Source organism: Pseudorca crassidens, chromosome 3 (genome assembly GCF_039906515.1).
Source record: "Pseudorca crassidens isolate mPseCra1 chromosome 3, mPseCra1.hap1, whole genome shotgun sequence".
NCBI lineage: Eukaryota > Metazoa > Chordata > Mammalia > Artiodactyla > Delphinidae > Pseudorca > Pseudorca crassidens.
The window spans coordinates 30,328,602-30,354,762 of NC_090298.1; the positions used below are offsets into that span (position 1 = coordinate 30,328,602).

The 26,161-nt window shown below is 39.7% G+C and overlaps 1 long non-coding RNA gene across 1 annotated transcript in view; it reads right to left on the reverse strand.

Annotated features, from left to right (window-relative positions):
• The window catches only part of LOC137220655 (uncharacterized), a 53,146-nt gene extending 34,229 nt beyond the window's left edge, over nt 1-18,917 (reverse strand). The window contains exon 1 of the long non-coding RNA XR_010941728.1: nt 18,880-18,917. This is a non-coding gene — a long non-coding RNA (uncharacterized lncRNA). The remainder of the gene's footprint in view (nt 1-18,879) is intronic.
• Nucleotides 18,918-26,161: the final 7,244 nt, after the last annotated feature.

Below are 26,161 nucleotides of genomic sequence, written 5' to 3' on the forward strand. Positions count from 1 at the left end.
ATAAATGAGAACTAAAGATGTGTATCTATCTAACTTGGATTTTTTTAATTGTTGGTGTCTTTTTCTCACTGAATAAAAGTAGGTATAATATAAAAATATATACTAATAGCTAATTCACATAAAGATTCTCAGAATTCTCTAAAAACAGTATAAATCATATTCAAATTCTTTAGGGGAAAATGTGTAATAAAGTGTAAATCATCAAAAAAAAAAAAAAACCAAACTATATACTCATCCAGCTACTGCAATAAGCCAAGTAAGTGAAATAAAAGGCAAAAAGATTTGAAAAGAAGAAAAAAAAACTAAAACTGTCTTCAATCACAGACATCATAAATGTTAAGTTGGAAATCCTTAAGAATCTAACAAAACTATAATAGAACTAATAAGTGATTTCATCAAAATCATAGGATTAAAAAAAAATCAACTTTAAAAAAATCTATAATGTAGCATTTCTACACACTAGCAGCAAACAATTGAAAATGAAGTGTAAAAGCAATTCAATTTACAACTGCATCCAAAAACATAAAATATTTAGAAACACATTTAGCAAAAACATGCAAGACCTCTATACTCAAAACTACAAAATATGCTGAGATAAAAATTAAAGACCTAAATAAATAGAAGAATATGTCATGTTCATGAACTGGAAAAATTAATATTGTTAAAAATGTTAATTCTCCACAAATGGATCTATAGATTCACAATAATCTGAGTTATAATTCCTACAGGTATTTTTATGGACTCTGATAATTCTAAATGTATATGGAAAAAATGAAAAAGGAACTAGTATAACCAAAACAATCTTTTCTTTTTTCCTGTTTTGTTTTTGTTTGGCCACACCTTGTGGGATCTTAGTTCCCCAGCCAAGAATTGAACCCAGGCCCTCAGAAGTGAAAGGGCTGAATCTTAATCACTGGACCACCAGGGAATTCTCCCAAAACAATCTTTAAAAAGATGACAAAGTTGGAGGACCTACACTACCTCATATCAAGACTTACTGTAAAGCTACAATAATCAAGACAGTGGGATAATAGCATAAAGCTAGAGAAATATCAATGGAAAAAATAGAGTCCATAAATATACTTACAAATTAATATTCAGCATGAGCACCAAACAATAAAATGAGAACAAATGGAATGTCTTTTCAACATATGGTACTGAAACAACTATATGTATGAGGGAGAAATGACCCTTGACTCCTATCTCACCATTCACAAAAATTAATTTGTTACAGATCATAGACCTAGCAATAAACCCTAAAACTGCAAAACTTCTAGAAGGATCTACAAGAATATCTTCATGACCTGTGTATGAAGTTCTAAGACAGGTAAATTCCAAGGTAAAACTGGAAATTCCCTGGCAGTCCAGTGGTTAGGACTCCATGCTTTCACTGCGGTGCGCAAGGGTTCAATCCTGAAAGCTGCATGGCTCAGGCAAATCAATCAATAGATAAATTAAATAAAACTAAATTAAGATGGTTTTAAAAAATCAGAAAGAAAAAATCAAACTTTGAGTATGCATGTTGCAGGAGGGACTTAAAGGGGCAAGAAGGAATTCACTGGAATAATAGAAATGCTCTTTATCTTGATAAGGGTATAAGGTATATAAGGTATATCCATTTGAAAAATCCCATCTCATTGTACACTTAAGATTCTATACTTCACTGTATGTAATTTTTACCTTGTAAAACTGTTAATATATATTAAACTCTAGTAAATTTGCTTTTCACAGTGGTATGGCTGAGCAATTCTGAAGTTATTTTTTGTGTAGGCTAAGCATGGGCAAGTGAGTAATTACATATTGTAGATATGGTGAGGGAGAAGACTAGAATGTATCTGTGGGATTGGATTGAACTGGAAGTATCAGCATAAATTCATGGTTCTGTATACATACATACAGAGAGAGAGAGACATTTGTATATGTCCATGTTTGTGTGTGTGTGTGTGTGTGTGTGTGTGTTAGCACTACCACTGAGAAGGCCTCTAAGCAATGACACACATGTATTATAACATTCAGCACACCTCGTTCTCAGATCTTGGTTTATAAATACCATTCTTTACTAAAAAGCCAGGGCTGCTTGGAGAAAAGCCTGATTCCAGGCTTGGAGCAGTAAGAGCAAAAGATGCTCCTATAATACCTTGTGCTGAAAAAGAAATTCATAAAGAATAAGAGATCATATCAAAAGAACATGGAGCCAGCTTGAAGGAGTTCCCATTGGTCATATCTAGGACAATTGATAAAATCAACTGATGTTAAATATAGTGGGTAAAAATTACATGATGTCCAAGTAATTCTCACAAAACGTACCTCCACATTTCAAGGGAGAGAGCTGGTGGACACCACCTCATCCAACTGATCTATGTCAACATCATTAACATTGGGGCAAATTGACACCGTGTGCCTCCAGATGTGATGCACTGAGAAGGACATATCACTTTATCCCTGCCAAAAATGCATGGCCTAAAATTAATCACACCCAGATTGAGAAGCATTCTACAAAACAACTGGCTTGTTCTCTTAAGAAATGTCAAGGTTAAGTAAGACAAAGTAAAACTGAAGAACTCTTTCAGTTTAAAGGATGCCAAAAAGACCTGACAACTACTGCTACAATGATAACTGGATTGGATCCTGGACCAGAAAAAAGTAGCTATGAGAGATATTATTGATCCAAGAGATGAAATTTGAACGTGAACTATGGGTTAGATAATAGTGCTATAGTAATGTTAATTTTCCTAAATTCAATATCCTTATTTTCAGAAAATTCACATGAAATGATTTAGTAGAAAAGGGACATGATGTCTTGAACTTACACTGAAATGGTTCAGAAAAAAAGATTTTATACACATAAACATGTTGATATGAGAGAGAGTAAGAGAGAAGGGAAAATGCTAAAGTAAATGGAGCAAGGGACTTCCCTGGTGGTCCAGTGGGTAAGAGTCCACACTCTCAATGCAGGGGGCCTGGGTTCAAACCCCGGTCGGGGGAACTAGGTCCCACATGCATGCCTCAACTAAGAAGTCCACATGCCACAACTAAAGATCCTGCATGCCACAAAGAATACCCCGCGTGCCACAGCTAAGACCCGTGCAGCCAAAATGAATAAATAAATAAAATAAAGTAATTGGAGCAAAATGGAAACTGGTGAAGGAATACTGGAGACCCTTGTAATAGGCTTGCAACTTTCCTGTAAGTTTGAAATTGCATCAAAATAAAAACTTAAGACAAGAGCTTAAAATTACATAATATTTTGAAACATTAAGTGACCAACAAAATTGTGTTATATTATTGGAGAATTTATACATTACTTCACTAAAAATTAATTTCAAAAATAAAATTCTTTCTTAAAATGTTAAAATAATGTATCTGAGTATATTAAGACAAAACTTTTCAAGTCCTTATAATAATCATCTAAACATTAAAAACAATAAAGGTGAAATAATTACCCTTGGTACATATTTATGTATTTAATCAATTTCTTAGCTTTATCTGTCTATAATACCATGTCATGGGTGTTTTTGTAAAGAGTTTTAAAATAAGGATTTATTATTTTTACTTTTCTTATAAAATTGCCTGCAGCATTCTTCATAGTTGAATTTTATGCTTAATGAATTTGAAATTCATGACAGCTTCATTGATCTCTTTGTAGTATTTTTAAAAATATTTATTTATTTGGCTTCATCGGGTCTTAGTTGCGGCACGTGGACTCTTCGTTGTGGCACGTGGGCTTCTCTTTAGTTGTGGCGCTCGGGCTCTAGAGTGCACTGGCTCAGTAGTTGTGACACGCAGGCTTAGTTGTCCCGTGGCATGCGGGATCTTAGTTCCTTGACCAGGGATCGAGCCTGCGTCCCCTACAATGGAAGGCAGGTTTTCAACCACTGGACCACCAGAGAAATCCCTGACTGTAGTATTTTTATTAAAGAAACTACACTCTCTACTGGTGCTGAGCACTCCACAGGCAGCTCTGAGCAAAGTCTGCCAAACAGAGCTTATTTTCAAATTTTAATTTTTAAATTGAAATCTGTAAATATTTCAACCCAAATATTTCACGGGTACTTTTTTTTTAATCCCAGAGTACTTTCTTCAGCAAATATATTTTACAAAATAAATTCCTTTTAAGGGTGTTCTTGGGCTTTCCTGGTGGCGCAGTGGTTGGGGGTCCGCCTGCCGAGACAGGGGACGTGGGTTCGTGCCCCGGTACGGGAGGATCCCGCATGCCGCGGAGCGGCTGGGCCTGTGAGCCATAGCCGCTGAGCCTGCGCGTCCGGAGTCTGCGCTCTGCGGCGGGAGAGGCCACAGCGGTGAGAGGCCCGCGTACCGAAAAAAAAAAAAAAAAGGTGTTCTTTTTATAATTCTTCTAAATACTTAATCTAATTTAGATTATGAAAATCACATGTCTTCTTAATTTCAATGCATTCCACAATAGAATAAAAACTTATCAAACTGAAAATAAAATCTTTTCAAAAGATTTTTTTCCACATGTTGAGCTATTCCACTGTTTGAGCACTTATTAACTAATTTGTTCACTTCTTTCCTTGCTTTTGTAAGGATAAGTATTAATATCTCCCTGTTTACAAACTTTGTTTTCAATCATTGCAGTTTACTATAAACTTTAAAAGCTAAAAGTGTGGTTGTTCCCTTTATTGAATAATTTGATTAAATATTTCCAGATGATTTTGAACAAAACGCAATCAAAATTTGGAGGATTTCTTCCCCATGGTTGACATTTAAGTTGATTTTCCAAGCAATTCTTCAAAAAGCTCAAACATTTATAAGATTCAAATGATGATGCATGACAAAGAGAAAGTACATACTGTCATGTTGCAGTTTTTGTTTGCTTTTCAAGGTCAGCTTCATCACACATACACACACAAAAAAATTGTAATTCAGTTACTCTGTGTTCAAATTTAACCACTGTCAGCTTCTATTTCAATTACTAAAATATTGAAATTTGTTTAGATGCAATTAGGAGTTGTGTGTGCACCAAAATCAATTCCAAGTACATTTCTGCTCCATAGAGAACATGAGTAGAGCACAGTTTTTACCATGGTGCTATGCTCTGCTAAAATTTATATTCATAATATCACCACAGCAACAGATAATTTCATCTTCAATGTTGGATTTTTAACTGAATTTATTACAATACTCACAATGATATCAAGTGTTTCGCCTTCAACAGATGAACCTCTGGAAGTTTTACTTTGATTTCATGAATTGTCAGATGGAAAAAGGATTGAATCATTAACCAGAATTAGCTGATTTCCTGTTTGAAATATCTGATGATCCTGACGTAAAACTGGAATTATTTAACTGTTCACCAAATTCTTATTGCTAATGGAGCCAACACTCTAACATTGCTTTGTAAGTGCACAAGAAATCTTGAAACTGAAAATGATTGAAATTAATTTAGAAGAACAGATATCTGATCTAAATGAAAAGTCACACTTCAAAGAGTGATGTGTAAACATACCTTTCCACAGCTGCACATGTTTAATTGTTTGCTTTGGGCATAATCCAGTTAAAATAACATCTAACATTGAAGTAGGTGCTTTGCTTCTTCAGCAGATGTGTGTCTTTGCTTTTTATATGTTTAGTGATATCACTAAAACCCCTGATGTCAATGAGCATTTTATGCAAATTTTATATTTGTCATCAACTACCTTGATAAATGAACATTCAGTACTTTATTTTTCATTAAATGTGCTCTTTCAGGTTTTTGGCTTGGTTTTGTGGTGGTGGTGTTTTTGTTTTTTAGCTTGTTATGCTGAAAGTACAAATTGCAAAATTTTTAAATAGAGATGCCAAGTAACAACTGACGAAAACCATCACAGCTAAAGAGTTCATACTATTTTCTGTATATCTACCTGTGTCTGGACTGTTCAGCCTTTAAATCCAGCACATAATTCGTATACACCTAACCTGCAATTTCCTGTGTTTCCCACTGATGGACAATCTCATGGCTTTGTGAGCCTCCCTGGCTATGGCACATATCTGGGCACAACTGGCTGGTAGACCAAATAGCCGTCAGAGGCATCCACTTGTCAAAGAAAAAAGGAGTTAGCTCAAGTGTGGATGCACTTCTTTTCAACAACTAATGCTCTACATACAATTCTTTTTTTTTTTTAAGGTAAACTATTTTAAAAATTTTATTTCATTGAAATATCGTTGATTTACAGTGTTGTATTAATTTCTACTGTACAGCAAAGTGATTCAGTTATGCATATATATACATTCTTTCTCATATTCTTTTCCATTATGGTTTATCATGAGATATTGAATATAGTTCTCTGGGCTATACAGTAGAATGTTTATCCATTCTATACATAACAGTTAGCATCTGTTAATCCCCAACTCCCAATCCATCCCTCCTCTACTTCCCCTCCCCTCTGGCAACCAGAAGTCTGTTCTCTATGCTTGTGAGTCTGTTACTGTTTTGTAGATAAGTTCATCTGGGTCATTTTTTAAAATATTTATTTATTTATTTGGCTGAGTTGGGTCTTAGTTGTGACACGCAGGATCTTCGTTGTAGTGCGTGGGCTTAGTTGCCTGCAGCATGTGGGATCTTAGTTCCCTAACCAGGGATCAAACTCGTGTCCCCTGCATTGCAAGGGAGGCACCAGGGAAGTCCCTCATGGCATGTTTTAGATTCTACATGTAAGTGATATCATATGGTATTTGTCTTTCTCTGTCTGGCTTACTTCACTTAGTATGATAATCTCTAGGTCTATCCATGTTGCTACAAATGGCATTATTTCATTATTTTTTATGGTTGAGTAGTATGCCATTGTATCTACATGCTATTCTTGAAAAGGAGGGGTTAATTATATTGCATCCGGAAAGGGTTGGGAAAAGAGATATGACTTATCTATCATTAGTCCTCTTTCAGATTTAACCATATGTTAAAGTAAAAACTCTGTTCACTGCACATGCGTCTTTCACATGACTGTGGCAGAAGCTAAAAGCACAAGGTAGAGGGCTACTATTAGTTTTCTATGCTGCTAACAAATTTTCCTCATCCATAAAGTGAGAATAATAATAAGACTACTTACGAAGTTGTTGTAAGGAGTAAAAGAGTTAATATGTATAAATATGCCTGGGTCAAAGGAACTGTTTTATCAGAATTAGGTATTATTGGGACTTGCCTGGTGGTCCAGTGGCTAAGACTCCACGCTGCCAATGCAGGGCATCTGGGTTCGATCCCTGGTCAAGGAACTAGATCCCGCATGCTGCAACTAAGAGCCCACATGCCGCAACTAAGAGCCTGCATGCCACAACTAAAGATCCTGCATGCTGCAAGGAAGATCCCACATGCTGCAACTAAGACCCGGCACAGCCAAATAAATAAATAAATAAATATATATATATATATATATATATATATATATATATAAAGAATTTAAAAAGAATTAGGTATTATTATTATAATTATTACTGCTTTCTAGAAAAAAAAAACATTATGATTCTTCATTGTTGAGATTTTTAGAAACCAATATATTTTCCAGACCCTTCACTGTCATGAATGCTCTCTTAGTGTTCTATTTACTAATTCCTATATGGTTGTATTTCGGCAGATATTACTTCTGTTGCTGCAACCACAGCAATTAGCTTTCATTGGCAACCATGTTACAATTTGTTGGCTCATATGAAACTCAAATTAAAAAAAAAAAAGTAAACCTAAGTGTATTCCACATAAACTGTTAGTAAGCCATAGTTTCTCCAGTTCAGACTCAAACAGCTAGTTTTGTGAAGGTACATTCAGAAATTTCCATCTCTCCCCATTTTATTTAGTCATGTTTAGTTTCAGTCCATAGCTCTCTTTCCTTTGAGATCTTTCTGATTATCCAAATTATTAGCTTTGAATTACCTGTCATTAAGAATAAGTTTGGATTCAAATAGTCCTAGGTTTAAATACAAGCTCTACAGTTTATTAACTGTGTGGACTTGGGCAATTTCAATCTATGTCTCACTTTTCTAACCTGTTAAATGGGATAACAAATATTTTGTAACACAGGATTCTTGGGATGATGAAATGACAATAACTGGTATATCTCTCAATACCTTATTATAGAAATAAAACATTGTTATAAATATATTTATTAAAACAGCATACATTACATATTTTAATTATCATGATAATAAAAATTATTACATAAAACTATTCACCAAGATAACATGAAATATTTATTATTTATTATAATGATTAATAAAATATTATTATGGAAAATGTTCCCCAGGATAAGAATGATCCTGTGATAGTCCAACAGAGACTTCCTTCCAGGTAGGTACATGACAGCTTAACAGCTACAAATTGACCTATTAACCAGCTTTAAAACCCTACCGGTAAGAAGTGTGATTACAACTTTGTTAAAACAGTCAGCACAAATTTGGGTTGACTTCTTATGCTCAGTTGTTTCTTTTCTGATGCACTATTTTTTCGTGCCTTACTCCCATTTTATTCTTCAGTTCCTTGTGTATGTCTAAATCAGTGTGTCCACCGGGGAAAGTAAGTTCCTGGGCAGAAAACATATACTCAATCCAGCGCCAAAAATAAGCATAGAGCATAGCATCATGGACACGTGAGGGCTCAGGAAGCATTTGATATTTTGATCTTTCTGACAGCAGTTAACATTTAGAGAATATCTTCTAAACACAGATATTTAATTACAACAACAATGAAAGCCAACACTGCAGAGCTCTTACCAGGTGCCAGGCAGTCTTCTCAGTGCTTCCCATGTATAAACCGATCTAAGAACAATCCTACAGTTGATACTACTATTACCCCATTTTACAAATGAGGAAACTGAGTCCCCGTGGCAGAGCCAGGTTACAAAACCAGAGAGTGTGGCGTTAGAGTCCACATTTTGAACCTGTAGCTATGCTGCCTCTCTGCCACCTACCCCAGTGACCTAACCAGGCACCCACACTACCCTGGAGGGAGCGGACTGGGACGGAAATCTGCTGCCGTGGAGAGCATGCAAAGGAAGAACACTCCAAGATGACACGCCCCAAGATGCTGCAAATTTGTTTCTCTTCCTTTTAAAAAGGCCGCCTATTTCAGCTCCACACACAGAGTGGGCCTTCCCCGTGCCGGGGGTGGGGGTGGGGGCGGGGGGGGGATAATATTCATTGCGCTGTTTTGTTTGCAGTATCCCCCTCCAGTCCTGGAGCCTCGCGAAGGTACCCGAGGATATAATCCCGCCTTTTTCCGCTCTGAGCCCACTTTCTCTCCCTTCTGCGTTGTTTTTCAATGCACACTATACCCCTACACCCTCCTCTCTCCTCTCTGTCTGCGTGGACTCGGGGACGCAGGGAGGAGGGCTGGCAGGGCGGGTCCCGCTGGACCCGGAGCATCCTGTTTGAAGGCGAAACAAAGCGCAGCGCTTCTCGGGGCACTTCTCCCTCCTGCCCAGGCCGGACACTCAACCCAGCTGTCCGTTCACCAGTGTCCGGGCAACCCCTGCTTGGGTCATCTTCCCTCTGCCCTACTTTTCTTAAAGGCCTTTCATCACAGCTTTTCCCTTTGGAATAGAACAAGGAGGGGCAGAGGTGGAGCAGTGATGGCCGCTCCTTGTCCTGTCTCCGTGGTGCTAGGTGGCCGGCCCTTCCTGAGCAGCCACCCATCCCCACCCCTGCCCTGACCCAGCGACCCTTCCCTGCTGGCACTTGGGCCAGTCAGACTGAGGTGTGGTCAGCTGCCCTGCCCTCCCCGCCCCCGGCTCCCCGTCCCCTTTGCTCCATTTCCGTTTCCTCTGAGTGCTTTCGCCACCACCACCGCTGCATCAGGCCCAGTTCCAGCAACTGCTGCTGCGCGATGCCCTCTGCCAGAGAGGCACAGCTGCCTGGTGAATGCCAGAACCTTCTTGAAAAAGCCTACTGGAGACGTCCACTCTTTCAGATCCCAGCTCACATCCTCCTTCTTCCTGAACTGTGGTAATGCTCTGGCATGTGCCGAATGCCTCCATACTCAGTACTTCATCTATATTCCTTCAGGGAGAAGCACCTTCACACCTTTAGGGTGTGTAAACTGGAGGAAGGGAGAAAGGGCCGTACTCCAGCTCTGCATGCACTTATCTCCAAGTGTTCCTGGGGCTGTTTACCGATACGCACAGCTATCAGGCAGCCCATCCTAGACTCTGGAGCTGAACCTGCCCCTTCCAGCTCCAAACTCAGAGTTCTTTCCACCAAGCCAGAAAAAACACTTTCTCCAGATCTCTCAGGAGTTAAATCCCTCCCTTCCCAGCTCTCCCATAGAAGACTGCAGAAATCACTCCCACCTCCTACAGCCTCAGTTACTTCTAGGCTGCCCTTCCCCATCCGTGTCTGGGAGGATGAGGCCAACGTCTTGTTCACCCTTATGGACAGCACCTTCTCTCCCATCTTGGAAGTTCTCAGCAATATTTGCTTTATGGAGATATTTTAAGACAGACAAGGGTCTCGTGGAGAGAGAGATTTCATTAATCCTCAGGATCAGGGGGTTGAGGAGAGCTAGCCTTTCTTCCTAGGTGACGTGCTTCTAATCTGACCCACTCACCCAGCACCATAAAAACTTAACGGGTATCTCCTTCTCCTGTCTTCCCATGGGATTTAGTAATAGCCTCTATTATGGCACTTATCAGAGTGTATCAATATAATTTTTTCCTTGTTCTGCTTATCCACTAGACTGGGAGTTCTCAAGGACAGGGGACCATGTAATTCACCTCTGCGATAAATGACTGGTAGGTGCCGTAAAAATGCTTCTTGAATGAATGAATGATTGGAGATTTCATGAACTAGAGTCTCCACCTGAAATAGGAAGGGGGGTAGGTTGATACTGGATATGAACTTGTCAGAGTTTTTGGTCTGTAGAATGCAAGCTTTGATGCAAAACCCAACTCCTCATTTTACCTAAGGAGAAGTCCAGGGAAATTGAGCAACTTGCCCAAGCTCACAGTCAGCCATTTAGCTGGAATTAGACCTCAGGTCTTCCCAGTTCAGTGAGTCCCAACCCTTTGAGAATCTGAAACAAAAGGAGGGAAGACAGAAATCTCCCAAAGTGTCATCCTTTCTCCTTCGGCCCAGGCTCCCTTAGAAGCTGCTGTGCTTTCTCAAAGGACTTGTATCAGAGGCCGTCACAAGAGGTTATGAAGCATGTGAGATGGATGAGGAAAACTCTCCCTCCACTCATGTTCTCCTTTCCCCCAATGATTCCTTCCCCTTCCAGGAGTTTACCTTCTTATGGAAAGTGGACGAAGTTATATATTCAGGCACTTTTCATTACGAATTATTTATAACAGCAAAAATTTTACACAATATAAATGTCCAAAATAGGGGAATAGTTAAATAAATTATGATACAGATATACAATGCCAGCATATGCACTCATTGAAAAATCATACGTTGATGATGCATAACTTGAAAAATATTCATATTACCAACAGTTAATGAGTGCTTACCACATGCCAGGCACTAGCTAAGAGTTTTTCATATATTATCTTATTTAGTCCTGGCAGCAATCTGGTGAAGGAGGTACTGTTATTGATCTCCATTTTACAGATGAAGATACTGAGGTTTATAGAGGTTAAGTGACTCACCCAAGCTAACACAACAAGTAAGAGCAGATCTAGAAATTTCAGAAAAATGTTTTCCTTATAACGTTAGGTTTTAAAAAGCAGATGCACAACTTCATGGATTATTCCAACTACCTAACCTTTTTCTTAAAGGGAAATACCAGCTAGGGTAGTTGTCCACAGCCAGTGGAAGTAGGCATAGCTTTTATTTCCTAAGGATGCTCGATATTTTTCAAGCGTTCCACAATGAATAACAATTTCTCTTATTTGTTTGTTTAGTTTATTTATTTAAAGATGCAATAAAAGCTCTCGTAGGGCTTCCCTGGTGGCGCAGTGGTTAAGAATCCACCTGCCAATGCAAGGGACACGGGTTCAAGCCCTGGTCCGGGAAGATCCCACATGCCGTGGAGCAACTAAGCTCATGGGCCACAACTACTGAAGCCTGTGCCTAAAGCCTGTGCTCTGCAACAAGAGAAGCCACCGTGATGAAAAACCCACGCACCACAACGAAGTGTAGCCCCGGATCGCCGCAACTAGAGAGAGCCCGCGTGCAGCAACGAAGACCCAATGCAGCCAAAAATAAAATAAATAAATTTATTTAAGAAAAAAAAAGCTCTTGTAAAAGTATTGCTCCCAGGGAAATGGCAGCTACATCACCAGAATTTCCAAAGAAGGAAAAGAGAGGATACCTCAGAAAAAGCTCACGGGCAAATGAGAGGCTGAGCCATCCTGCTGCCTGCACCCCATTCCCAATTCCTCCAAGCCTCCTCCCCAAGATCTAGTTCAGGTCCTGCTTTCACCCATAAGAACTGTCCCAACTCAGGACCTGGAGCAGGGAGACAGGAGCCGCTTGCCTCGTAGTACCAACTACCCAAACTCCTACCTTGGCCATCGCCCAAAAACTTTCCCTCAGAAGGGAAGTCCCCTGCTCTGAGCTGTATTTTCCGTTAGAAAGTAAAAACCCACCTCAGACTTCTCAACTCAGTGAAATCATCCAGTCCCTGTGCTCAGCATTTCACATGATAGCACAAGGGATATTATGGAGGAGGCCAGGAAGGTCAGAGGTGGACCCCAGAGTCCCTTGCCCATCTCCTTCTCTGGGTCAGCTCTGCCCAGTTTTCCAAGAATGATCTGGAGTTTGGGGAATGGCATAAAAAGGGCCGATTTGAAAGGTACCTCTCTCTGACTTCCCCCAGTTTGCAGCTTGGACAGCCACACGGTTCTTTCTGAAGCACTAGAATTATGCTGCTCGCTTTCTTTCAGAACATGCACTTCTGATGTCCACCCCTTGCAGGAACATGCTTGTGCACACACTCACAAACACATGGAGGTGCACTGGCAGAGCCACAGCCACAATCACCAGCGCATATCCCCAGGGCAGGGCACCCCAGAGATACTCATAAAATCCTGTACATGGAGGAAGGCAGGCAGATAGGCAAGCTTCTGAGAAGCATTGGTCCAAGTTGGCAGCTGGTGCTCCAGCCATCAAGTGCACATTCCAGCCTGGCATCAGAAGGAAGCAGGGCAAAGCTATAGGGCCACCTTCTCCTTCCTTTTAAAAATTTCAAAAAGTGTCCTACAGCCCTTCCATTGAGATTTCTTTAAACGAAACTTTATCACATAGCCAAACCAAGCCATAGGAAAGGGTAGAAACAGTCTATGTTCTAAGTGTCCAGTTCCCACCTAAAAATTATAGCTCCATTAATAAGAAGGGGAGAATAGATATTGGAAGGCAATCTGTAATCTGCCACCTAATGGTATTCAACTGAGGACTAAGAAAATTTTGGCCTCCTATTTTAAAAGCCCCTAATCCAAAACTTACCTCTCCTCCCACTCCCCGACCCCTACTCCTACCTTCAAAGCACCTACTGTGCATTTATCCATCAACTTTGGCACAATTTAGGAGAAGATGAAATTACCTTAAATACATTAAAGCTTAACACCATCTGGCTTCTTGTCAAATTTTACTTTTTAACATATTTTGTTGCCACTGTGTAGCCTTTCTTATCCTTTCATAAGAGTGTTTGATATTATACTACATGTTACAGCCAAAACAAAAACAAAAACCCCATAATTATCAATCACCGCAACTAGAAAATAAGGCCTATGCAGCAGGACTGTGTTTGTGACAGGTAATGTTGTTTCCCACTCCCATCTATGACTTCAAATGCATAGCTGTGGACCACTGACTTGATAGCTCCTCTAAATCACTCTGCAGTCATCAGAAAACCTGAGTGTACTCCATCCCTTAGGGTATGCGGTGCTAGTGTACACGTGCTACTTGTGTATAAATGTGCCTAAGCCTACATGGTGCCCAGGTGGCCTCTGCTTCTGTGTATACTCAGGACTTGGCATGTGGTGTTCCCACTGGACCTGGTATTCTGGACCTGCCTAATTCTAAGTGTATTATTACATAGGCTTTGTGTCTGCACACTTAACATTCCTCCACATCATGTGCCCACTTACATAGTATTTCTACCTAAAGAATATTCAGTTCTTGTTTTCTACTTAGGTTAAGATGACCTCCGACAATCTGAATTGCAGCATTATTTACAATAGCCAGGACATGGAAACAACCTAAATGTCCATTGACAGATGAATGGATGAAGAAGATGTGGCATATATATATATATATATATATATAAAATGAAATATTACTCAGCCATAAAAAGAAATGAAATTGGGTCATTTGTAGAGATGTGGGTGGACACAGAATCTGTCCTACAGAGTGAAGTAAGTCGGAAAGAGAAAAACAAATATTGTATATTAACGCATATATGTGGAATGTAGAAAAATGGTACAGATGAACCTATTTGCAGGGCGGGAATAGAAAGGCAGACGTAGAGAAGAGACATGTGGACACAGCGGGGAAGGGAGGGTGGGATGAACTGGGAGATTAGGTTTGACATAAATACACTACCATGTGTAAAACAGATAGCTAGTGGGAACCTGCTGTATAGCACAGGGAGCTCAGCCCAGTGCTCTGTGATGGCCTAGTTGGGTGGGATGGGGGGAGGGGAGGGAGCTCCAAGAGGGAGGGGATGTGTGTATGTGTATGGCTGATTTATTTCAACGTGCGACAGAAACTAACACAACATGGTAAAGCAATTATACTCCAATAAAAAGAATAATAATAATCTGAAAAATAAAGAATGAATTATAAAAGAAGAAATGCAGCAGTTCTAAGATGATTCCAGAGTTATACACTTATACCTAGGTGACATTTTTTATTTCCAATCTAACAAATTTTTCAGTCCATGACAATATTATATGCCACCATGAAGGGAAGAAGTTCTGTGCTATCATTGAATGTCTAGGGCTCTTTATTTTCTCTGAGATCATTTAATCACCTAGAAACCTCAGAGTTATCTTCAACTGCTCTTTCCTATGCACATTTGACAACCTTGTTCAGGCTTTGTGTTCTACTTGGATTATTGCAGAATAAAATGTCTAAAATGTCCAAAATGTCTCTCTGCTCCAGTTTCATTCTCTTCCAATCCAACCCCCAGTAACACCACACAAGTCTGAATATGCCTTTGTCTTTATCAAATAACTTCCCATAGAATTTCTAGTTGACATAATAGAAGAAGCACAGGCCTAATTCTACCCCATCACATCAAAAGGAAATAATAGATAAATACTATTTAAAATATTTTTTAATGTGGTCATTCTACCACTGACAATGACAGATAAAGTAGTACCAGACCAATGCTCAGGCCTCAAATAACCAAGAAAAGAAAACAATATGTGTGAAACAATTATTTTTAGATGCTGGACAACAAGCATCAGAGAACTGTAACCCCTGAGAGAAGAGAAATAAATGAAATGATTCCTATTATGACCCCGCATTTCTCTCTGAAGATATTTGCCAGACTCCAGACCACAGAAGTGGAAAGTAAAGTGAGTACAGCACAGTTGTCTCACTGAGTGCAAGAGACATTAGTTGAAGTTTAAGTGAGCTGAGGTGACTGAAATTTGCAGGGCAGAGAGGAGGGAAGCTATGCAGAGATGTAGCTTTAGGAATCTGCATAGATATCTCCTTGAGTCTTTGACTGGATATTAGTCCGTGAAGGCATAGGGTAATACAAAACGAGTCCAATCAAAGAAAAAGAGAAACTCCACCAAATACTCTGGATATTTTTTTTCACTGAAGACACCCATAGCATTAAGGCCAAACTAACCCTAGAGTAAAATCTACTCCAGACTTACTTTAATAAAGCTTAAAAACAAGCCTCAAAATGATGAAGATAATTTGCCAGTAAATTAATTACATGACAGAACGAATCTATCCACTCTTCCATTAAAGGAAGATGAAAAGATACAGCCAGGATGAAATAGACCAACATTTTTTCAAGTTTAAAGGGTTAAAAAAAAAATTCAACCTAGCATTCTATATTAAAAAAAAAAAACCTTCAAAAATGAAGTTGAAATAAAGACATTTTCAGGCAAACAGAAGCTGAGAAAATTCATTGCCATTGTTGAAGAAGTGCTTCAGGCTAAAAGGCAATAGTTTCCGATGGGAATTTAAACCTCTGGAGATAAATATAAAAGATATTTATTTCTCATTTTTAAAGTTTTTTAAGTAATAATTGACTTTAAAAACAAACCAAAAACAACATGCTGTGAGATTTATAACATATGAAGAAGTAAAGTCTATCACAATAATAGAACAAAGAAAGGGAGGGGGGAAAAGAAGTATATTGCTATAAAGTTTAAAATTCTATGGGAAGTAGCATAAGACCAACTTTTTACCTAACTCTCTTACACTTACACTTTCTTATTCCATCAAATCCTAACGAACCCAATCTTTGTCCTCATGACTTTCACTTCCTACTCTACAATGCTACTAGAATCATTCCCTTGCCTTCCAACTCAGCAGGACCCTGTGGCCACAACATAGAATCATAGATGCTACAGTGCTAAAGGTCAGCCATTATCCATTGCACCCTCACTTTATAGATAAAGAAAGAGAATTCAGACCTCCAGCTCCTTTCCCTTTAATGATGCTCTTACCATGATCCTTTGCTTCTTTGACCAGTGCTCTGCTTGTCTTGCTAATTCCCGTGCTGTGCAAACGCCTCCCTTTAATTTCTCCAACTTCATCTTTTTTTTTTTTGCGGTACACGGGCCTCTCACTGTTGTCCACCTTCATCTTTTTACACTCACTGCTGCAGTTAATTGCTTAAGAAATGATTAATTGTATCAAGAGCTTCTATTGCCATTTTCTGCATCTAATTTCAGCCAGGCTTTCAGTACTGGTCCACATTCTTTTTGTCCATCTCTATTTAGTTCCCTAGTAGAATTTATAATTTCAATTTTAGAAACTTACCTTCTTCCTTTTTTTTTTTTTTTTTTTTTGGCCACGTCACGCAGCTTGTGGGATCTTAGTTCACTGACCAGAATCGAACCCGGGCCCTGGGCAGTGAGAGTGCAGAGTCCTAACCACTGGACCGCCAGGGAATTCCCCTCAGATGCTTACCATTTAGTTTTCCTATGTCTGCATTTGTCTTCTTTCTTCCTGCGGTGGACATTGTAAGGTTTTGGGTTTCCCAACATTTGAATCACCCATACACCTTCCTATATTTGGGGAATTTCCCATTGTGGGAGGCAGATTTCTAAAATAGCCTCCAAGATTGCTAGCCCCGGTGTACCTGCACCTTCTCCCTGTTATTCAGACACTACTGCTGTGAACTCCCAGTTATTCAAACATGATTTTCAGACGTAATCAAGTTCCCAGATCTTAAAATACAGAGATTAGCCAAATGAGTCTGACCTAATCACAGTAGCCCTTTAAATCTGGGTCTGGTGGTCAGGGACAGAGAGAGTCAGCGAGATGTGAAGCATAAGAGAGGGATTCAATGAGGGCGAAACTCTCTGTTGCTGGCTTTGAAGATGGAGGGGCCACTTGACAAGAAATGTAGGCAGTCTCTAGCCTCTGAGAGTGACCCCTGGACAGCCAGCAAGGAAACCACATTACATAGCCAGCATTATAACCACAAGGAACTGCACATTCTACAACCACATGAGTTTGGAAGAGGACCCCGAGCTCTAACTGAGAATGCAGTCTGACCAACACCTTGATTTGAGTCTTGTAAGACCCTGAGCAGAGATCCCAAGATTTCTGACCTACAGAACAATGAGCAAATGAGCTAAGAGTGTTGTTTTAAGCCACTAAGTATGTGGTAATTTGTTCCAAAGCAGAAAGAAACTACTACACCCTCCTTTTACCTTTGGGTAAAAGCAGAAATCAATCCCTTGCAGGATGAAGACATATGGTTTAGGATTACGTCTATTAAAAATAAGACATCAGGCCCAAACTGGAGTCACTTATGCTAAGCCCCATGTAACCAGATTAAGACTTAATTTTAATTATAGTCTCGGCTATCCCAGAAATGGAATCTTAAACCAGTCAATCAAGAATCATGATCTGCATTAGTTAGACAATCTGCCTGATAGACACCTGCCATCTCCTAAAGGAAACTTTGCAATAACCAACCTGCTTTTTTTGCTTCATACAACTTCCTTCTTCCTACTCCCTTCTGCCTATAAAGTCTTTCATTTTGTACAACTCCTTGGAGCTCCTTTCTACCTGCTAGATTGCATGCTGCCTGATTCAAATCAATTTTTGTTCAAATAATCTCTTAAAATTTTTAATATGCCTCAGTTTATCTTTTAACCACTCTGGTATCAGAAGAGGGAATCAAAGGGGATCCCCCCCATGAGGAGCCCCCCAGGAGCAAAGAGCAACCAGACATAGGTACCCATGGAACCCCTTGACCTTGCTGCTTTCTTGCAGCCCCTGGAGGTGGTAGGCAAGTCCCTCTCGGGTCCTACCTCCCCAGCTTTTGAATTATGAGTTTTCAGACTTTATTTAAGCTTTCTTTTTTTTACTGACTGAGCCCAAAAAGTGACAGGAGTTCAACACAGAAACCTGTCTGGGTTGGACTAAGACTGACTTAGTAATGGGACTGCGTTTAGGTTCAAACTGGGGTCCAACTTAGAAACTGGACTGGGTCCAGTGTGAGGTCTCAGGTGAGTAAAATTTTGTTTTAAAGTTGAACAAGCAGGTTAAACTTACCAAAGATAATCTTGAATTACAGTGGCCAAAGTGGAGAACTTTTAATCTAGATAAGCTTAGCCATTAGGGACCCATGAGGGGTCCCTAGAGAGAAAGGGGTCTCAGCCAAGCACTGACCACAAAGGGTAGAAGGAAAATGATTTTTCCTCCTCTATAGTTTCTGGTGACCAGGATGAGACCCACTGGGACAGCCCACCTGCTCCAGAACCTGCAGAGGGGGTAAACTAGCAGAAGTCTTCAAAGGGGGAGAATTCTTACCCAAGTCATCTCTCCCCTCTCCCAGATCTCTATCTGTGGTGCCACGTCGAGAGAGAAGGTAAAATTTCACGTTTTAGGCCATCCTAAAAGGCCGCCCCTTCCTTTTAGATTGGCAGGCCAAAAAAAAAAAAAACAGAAAAGTAAGAATTAGATCTTTAAATTGTGACTGGTGAATTTGCTTTCAGGTACCCATTGGTTGTTGATGCTTTCCCAGAGACATTTATTGACTTCCTATTTGTATCATTTTGTGTCCTGAGAACTTGACTTGAAAACCTCAGGTTAGGGGTCTCAAAAATATGGCTGGACAGAAATGTGGGTTGCAATTCATTTGGGGTTTTATGAACTGTTGCCAACTCTCAGGGGAATTATCTGAGTCTCTTTTTTGATTATCTGGGAGTGGCTCTGTAAACAAGCAGGACCCCATGGGGTCTTCCTGGGACTGGCCTTCCCCCATATCCTATGCTTTAGCTCCTCTGAAGTACTTAGATAATAGTATATGATGCACATTTCCTGAGTTGTTTTGCAGATGTGAAACTCCCCCCTCCCCAACAAATGGAAAATGCTAACTACTTGATGACGATGAGCACATGGCCCCAGGCGTCCTGGAGCCTAAGGACTAATAGTGTTAAACCCTGTGACACCACCCTGCTACCTCACCATCAGCCAATCAGAGAATTGTGCACAAGCTGATCACATACTCTGCAACACCCTGTCCCTCACCTGGTTTTTAAAAGTGCTTTGCCAAAACCCTCTAGGGAGTTCGGGGCTTTTAGCATGAGCCACCCATCTCCTTGCATGGCTTTGCAATAAACCTTTCTCTATTCCAAACTCCAACGTTTCAGTTTGTTTGGCCTCACTGTGTGTCAGGCACATTTTGTTAACAATTTTGGTGAGCCAGACAGGAGTCCATGCCAGTGGCAGGTCAAGCCCAGCCTGGGGCAGCCCCTTGCCTGAGCTCCCAGCAGCTGCCGAAGCCCATTTCGCTCTGGGGATCTCAGAGGGACTGCCCCCATCAGGCACCGGCCGTCCATGGCATGAGGCTGTTTGGAGCCAAGAAACACCTGGAGCTGTGGTCCACATTTGGTGTTATTGGGTGAGTTGCTCCAGCTTACGCAGCCTGGGAATTCCCTCCACTCCATATGGGCTGCTTCCCTTGTGGGAAGTGAGCCACTCTCTTTGCTTGAGGGTACGTCGCTCCAGTGTGTACAACTGGGAATAATTACCCCCCTCAATTTGGGCTTTCCCTCTAAGGGAAATCTTGTTTGATTGGGGTACTCTGCTGGAGAGGGGAATTGTTGCTGGACTTCACCCGATTTGGGAACTGGTTCATTTTGAGAGCTAGGCCAATTTGTTTGGAGGCCTCCATTTGGGAGTAGAAGTGAAATTTTAGACTACACCTCCTCTGATTTTCTGTCTGTGTGACCATAGCTTAGTTGTTGTTTGTGTTTTTGTGTGTATCATTTTGGGGTGAGCCACTCGTGGTCCATTCTTTTTTGGGAGCCAGGACACTCTGGAGCCTCCATCTGTGAATGGAGGTGGAATTTCTGGGCTACGCCTCATCTGATTATTTGCTTTAGGAATTGTATGTGTGTTAGTATTTGCATTGGCCAATTGAGACATCTTTGGTGAATAATGGGACTCATGTGTGACAATAACAGGGTATCCTTCCCTATTGCACTGGTTTTGCCTGTGGCAGAGCATTGTTTGGGATTTTTTTCCTTTTTGGGACTAGGGAACCATGACCCTGAGGGACCAATTTGAATTGCTGTTTGCTTGATATTTGATAATACTTGCTGTGAATAATTAAGTATGTATGATCAGAGTTCTGTTCCATCTTACTTGGTACTTTTGCAAAACTAAGAGGTCTTTAGCTATGCTTCCTAAATGAAAGGAAATGCCTCAATACTCCCTGAGATCTGGAGGGCAAAGGCCCTAATGGCTCGGCTGTTATATCAAAATGGGTCTTTTGCAATTGCTTTTATATTGGGAGTGTATGTGTATGTATGTGAATGAGTGTCTCAGTACCTAAGTCCAAATCCCTTTTTCTCTTCCTGGTTTTGCTGAAAAAGGGGCCTACGAATGTGAGCAGATGATATGTATTATTTATTGTATTTATTTATTACTGTCATTTGTTTGTTTAAACTGCAGTGGATATTTGGGAACTGGAAAAAAGGAAGTTCCCTGAAAATAGCCTAAGATGGCTGGGTTTTGTTTAAGTAGTTAGAGGAAGAATTCACATTTCTCTTCCTGTGCCTTTGAGATGTAAATGATCTATCTGGCCTCTCTGGAGCTTATCTAATCAACGTGTGTCGCTTAGAACTGAAGAAAAAAAAGGATGCAGAAATAACATTTTTAAAAAAACCTCAAAACTTCTGGGAACGCTCCCTCAGCCAAACTTTAATTCATAAGCTTCATAAGGGATATCAAGAACAAATAGTAAAGACTTAGTTATCTGAGCAAACAATTTTAATATATTCCAACTGTTCTTTGTAAGCTAGTAAGTTTATATTGTAATACCTGATTCATAACTGAGTTGTTTTTTTTTTTAAGTGCAGCTATGAGATCTCTAGTACTGTTTGTTTATATGTCTGTGTACACATTATACATATGAGATATCTCTACCTCTGGAAAGTATTATCAAAATTAAATTTATAGGGACTTCTCTGGTGGTCCAGGGGTTAATAATCCACCTTCCAATGCAGGGGATGTGGGTTGTAAGATCTAACTAAGATGCCACATGCCACAGGGCAACTAAGCCTGTGCGCCACAACTAGAGACCCCACGTGCCAAAACTAGAGAGAAGCCCACTCACTACAATGAAAGATCCCACATGCCACAACTAAGAACTGCTGAAGCCAAAGATAAATAAACAAATATTTTTAAAAATTGAATTTATAAAGACCTCTATTTAATTGACTTTAAGCACGAACTAATTAAATATAAAAGAAGCTAGACAAAATGAGTTTCAAGGGACTTCCATGGCAGTCCGTTGGCTAAGACTCCACACTCCCAATACAGGGTGTTCGATCCCTGGTCAGGGAACTAGATCCCACATGCCCCAGCTAAAGACCCCATGTGCCACAACCAAGACCCAGAGCAGCCAAATAAATAAATAAATAATCTTCTAAAAATGAGTTTTAAGTTCATGTGAAAGGGGAAATACTCTATTAATACCTGGTATTAAGGTTAGTTTGTTTGTTGATCTAATTAACATAGATCTGTCTTTAGAGTTGTCAACATTAAGTATAATACTTTCACTGCACCTAGGTTTAATAGAAGTTAAATGAAATCTTGTTATATCTGTTGAAAATTTGTCAGCAAGAAAAATAACTTGGTATGATGAAGTTTTTATGAGTGAATTAAATGCAAATGAGATAAGAGCTTTTAGGTAAACTCTATAGGAATAATTACATTCTGAAAAATATCTAAAATAGTCTCTCCAGATTTTGGTAACTATTACTTACCTCTTGATTTTCACTAGAAATTAAGGTTTTTAAGAGTTGGGGATTCTAATTTAAATATGTAATTAAAGCTACTAAAAATAATAAAACATTTCACTATACAGTAGGAAAGTGGGATATACATTTTGAGTAAAAAAGGAGTTTTATGCATGGTCAGGCTGAGATTAGATTAAACTTAATTGGGTAAATGAATTTTGTTATTAAAAGTAGACAGGTGCAGGACTAGATTTGGTTCCTCTCTGCTAAGAGAACAAGTTTACTTAGAATGCTGCTTTTGAGGACAGATTGTGTGAACTTCCTTGCCTTTCATTGATCTGTATTTGTTTTTAAATATTCACAGTGACCTATGTATGATTCTATATGACCAAATGTTTAAAAAAAATTTTTTTTGATAGTTTTGATGAACTTCCTATCAAATTCTAATTAAAGTTCTTTTGACCTCAGCTAGCTTTGAGATGCTTCAGAGGGCTCCTGAGGCACCTCAGAATAATATATTAATATTAATTAATAATAATAAAATATATATATTAAACTGACTAGAATTAGTTGGTATGCTAAATTACACAGAAGGCATTGTCAAATGAGTGATTATACATTATGAATAAATGTTATTAATATAGACATTCTAGAAATTATGCAAAATATCTGAAATTTGTATACATCCTGGTATAATGTTATAATTTTGGTTGTTATTGTAAAATGTTGTATGTCACAACAACTTGGATAAGCTTCTTTGCCAAGAAGAATTGTAATCAGATCTTTAACCTTGCCTTTTTAAGACCTTTATCATTCATAGACAGCGAAGCTGATGCTTTGCAAAATTGCCACATCCTCAAGAAGAGTCATAGAAAGGATGTTTTGATGAAAACAGGTTTCTGATAACTTTTAAATCATACTGCTAAACTAGGTAAGATATTTTAAAAGTCTAATGGAAACTCTGATTCCATAAAACTGTTAGTAAAAAGGATCAAGTATATAGGACTGTGTAAACTGGTGAATATGGTTATAATTTTTTGGTTTTGCCTGAAATATTACTGGCTTTTAATCTGTGTTTCTCCAAATGTAAGGAAGTCTTTCCCCCTAAGTATAGTCATGACACAGTCAGAAAGTTAAATTTAATAGATAAGTATGGGAACTGGAACCAAAAGCCTAAGTCCAATTACAAGTTAGATACCAACAGGGCTAAGGAGTTTCATCAGATTTGAATAATTATAGATAAAGAAAGGAAGAGAATTATTCTATTTACTAAAGATTCTAAAGAATATTCCATGCCTAAGGCTGATCAATTCCATTCCACAATCACCCTTCATCACCCCTGTACAGCAGGAAGTAGCCAAGAGTGGTTGTTGCCCCTTTCCCCACAAGACTGTGGAATGGGCATTGACCATTGGGAATTGTAGTAGGGAAGAACAAATCTGACTCCATATTACATCTGTTTCTTTTACTTTAACCTTTGTATTCTATTGCTTTTCTACAAGTTAATCACTAAAGGGGTGTTGCCTATAGCTTAAAGTATATGTAATGGCCCATCTCAGGAACCCTGCCCTGATGCTCGAATGTTAAACTAAAATACCTTTGTTCAGCTCACAGGGAACATCCTGACCCAGCCCACCTGTGAATGGTTGCAGGAAAGAAGAAATTAACACATCCCCTCCTGAGTCTGGCCAAAACTAGGAGATATTTGCAACAACTTATAACCTATATTGTCTTCTTTTGTTGTTGTTTCTTGCATTAACAAATGTGTGACTGAGCCTCTGATAAAATGATAATATGTGGCTCAATGATTGTAATAATGTAATTCTAGATATGGGAAGAAGCAACAAGAGGGAATCTTTTCCTGGACAATAAGAGACTCATAAGATAGGTGGTCCGGAGATTTTTGTGCTGTTAATAAGGCCTAGTCCAGTGATAGCACATTGAGTGGCCTATCAATGAGATCTTCATCATACCTGGGAATGAGTATTCCTAGCACAAAAAGGTCATGAAATGCCCCCCAAAACCATGGTCAAATGTATGACCATGAAGGGGCCCTGCTGGCTTAAAATTGGCATTTGCCATCTACCTCTCCCCTGCAGCTGCTGACCTTCAACACCCCCTGAAAGGAGTTCAGGATGGAGATCAGGAATGAGGCACTCTGTGCTCTGGGAAAAACTGGCAGAACAGGTCTTCATATAGTTAGATATTTTCAGAAGATTTTAAGAGCCCAAATTCTTGCATCTTCTCATATCTAGAAAAGCATTAAAATCACTAATGGTGACATCTGCTTTGGCCGTTGAGGAGAGAAATGCATTTGGAAGTAAAAATGGAGTAGCTGTGTCAGACTCAGACACCACCAGCCATTCTCAAATCAGTGTCTGCCAGAATGTGGGTACCTCTGTCAAGTTTATGATTAACCTCCTTTCTGAACCTTTATTCCTTTTCTTGTTCAAAATTTGTTCTCCTTGAGATTGAGGAGTATCAAAGAAAAGGGGGGAAGTGTAACCCAGCAGGACTCCATGGGGCCTTCCTAGGACAGGCTTCCCACATATCCTCTGCTTTAGCTCCTCTGAAGTACCTAGATAATAGCATTTGATGCACATTTCCTGAGTTGTTTTGCAGATGTGAAACTCCCCCCTCCCCAACAAATGGAAAATGCTAACTACTTGACGACCATGAGCACATGGCCCCAGGCCTCCTGGAGCCTAAGGGCTGATAATGTTAACTCCTGTGATACCGCCCTGCTACCTCACCATCAGCCAATCAGAGAACTGTGCACAAGCTGATCACACACCCTGTGACCCCCCGTCCTTCACCTGGTTTTAAAAGTGCTTTGCCGAAACCCTTTGGGGAGTTCGGGGCTTTTAGGGCATGAGCCACCTGTCTCCTTGCATGACCTTGCAATAAACCTTTCTCTGTTCCAAACTCTGATGTTTCAGTTTGTTTGGCCTCACTGTGTGTCGGGCACACGAACTTTCGTTAACAGCTCTAGATCTTGGAAATGTAGTATCTTTTGCACCCTCTTCAGAAACTCCTCTGTGTTCATGGAGTCATTTAATACAGCCAGGAATATTTGCTCTTTTTACCAGGTGAAACCTGACAAGATATTTGAAAGGATGTTTTTCTTTCTCTCTCTCGCTCTTTTTTTTTTTTTTTTTTTAATGATCTCTATGTTCAGAAGCTGGCCATGTTGGAAGCTGATATTGAGCGCGTGGTAGGAACTTTTTTTGAGGCTTTCTCCCCTAAGGTAAAATCAAACTATGTACTGGGAGGGAAAGAAAAACTTTCTGAAGCCTTTGTGGAAGGATTTACTAAAACATTCCAAAAACACTAAATCTAGACACAGCTCTAAATTTGGAACATAGGAGTCTTTTGTTTTTCATCTTAGTTGAAGATCTTCTCCTTGATACAAAGAAGCAAACTGAAGATGACTAGTTGAATGGGTGGGGCAGCCTCCATATCATTCAGGTTGCAACCCAGTTCTTTAAGGAATTAAAAACAACAGCACTTATCTTACAATTGAGTCTTTATAAGAACAGAGGTGTGACTCTAGAAACAATTCAAAGCCCATCTATCCTTCTTATCAATCCCCAAACCTCCCCTATTCATCTTAAAAGACTTGCAGATATTGTAAAAAAATTGAACTTAGGAAACAAAAGTCCTTCCTCGTGGAACTTGCATTCTTTCTCTGTATCTTTTTTTTTTTTTTTTTTTTTTTGCGGTACGCGGGCCTCTCACTGTTGTGGCCTCTCCCGTTGTGGAGCACAGGCTCCGGAGGCACAGGCTCAGCGGCCACGGCTCACGGGCCCAGCCGCTCCGCGGCATGTGGGATCTTCCCGGACCGG